Here is a 1397-nt window from a genome sequence, read left to right on the forward strand (position 1 = left end):
TTTCCCTAACTATTTTTATTATTAATGAAAAAGTAAGTAAAGTAGTTTGTAGTATATGATTCTAAATTCCTTGTAAATATATATTTTTTTAATTTGAGACAAAGAAAATATTGTTAAAACATGTGTGTTTTTAATTGCATTTTTTGTTACTTTCTGTCATTGAAAGGAATTCTTATTTTTAAAATATTAAAATATTTTCTATACAGGCATGTTATCATACTTAGTTTTACCTGTAATACTACAAAAACACTGAACCAGCTCACAGGAATTACAATCTTTAACTTTATTGAGTGAGAGATACACATAAAGATTAGAAAAACTTTATAATTTTTTGACCTTTTATTTTCTTTAAATTGCTATTTAAATGATTAAGGTAGTCAGCAGTAAGGGGATAGAAGAGCTTTAAAAACTGCATGAGGGAACATAGTACAGTGGAGAAAAGTCTTGAAAGAAAAGATAGAGTGTGATAGAGTGTGAGCCAGAAGAGCCAATGTCCCATTTTCCATTTTTCTTGAGCAAAATAACCTTGTTTTGTTGTTATTAATATTTCAGATTCCCAAGGTTCACACCAATTTTTTTTTATTTGTTAAAGCACAGAAATTCAGTCAAATATATTTGAAGATCTAGTTGGCTTTATCAAGTAATTCATCAGCCAGGCAGCATCCAATCTGGCAAATAGAGAGGAGCCCCAGAAGCCATATGATATGGAAGGCTTTTATAGGTAGAAACTGGGCAGGACAAGAAAGGTATTAGCAAAAGGGAAAAAATAAAGTAAAATAAAAGTTACCTTCCCTTAGGGGAAGGCTGGTATGTGAGTCAAATTGTCTCAGAGTCCACTGGGGGATGAAGAGGGCTCAAGTGACAGATTATCTCATTGGGACTGAGCAGAAAAATTCAAACTGACCAATTAAGGTTGCATTCCTGGAAAACACTGAAACTGTAATTAGGTCAAGAATTCAGTCTAGTTTGGTGTCATGGGCTTTGGCACAAGTGACTCCATTTCGGGCCTATAGTTTTCTCTATAGCAGATTCAATGTCTTGATTTCAATCCAGGAATCTACGTTCAAACAATAACTGTGGGACATTTTTTGAGAGAGTACCTGCTGTGTACTGAATTGTATCCGCCCCCCCCCCAATTTCATATGTTAACTCTAACCCCCAATGTAACTGACTTTATTGGAGATAAGGCCTTTAAGGAGGTAATTAAGCTTCAATGAGGTTATGAGTAGTGGTCTAATTCAATAGAACTGGTGCACTTATTAGAAGAGGAAGAGACACCAGGGGTAAATGTACATGGAGAAAAGCCCATATGAGAACACAGTGAGAAGGCAGCCATCTACAAATCAAGGAGAAACCAAACTGGCTAACACCTTGATCTTGAACTTCCAACATTCAGA

The sequence above is a fragment of the Pteropus alecto genome, unplaced genomic scaffold, assembly GCF_000325575.1.
Source record: "Pteropus alecto unplaced genomic scaffold, ASM32557v1 scaffold95, whole genome shotgun sequence".
NCBI lineage: Eukaryota > Metazoa > Chordata > Mammalia > Chiroptera > Pteropodidae > Pteropus > Pteropus alecto.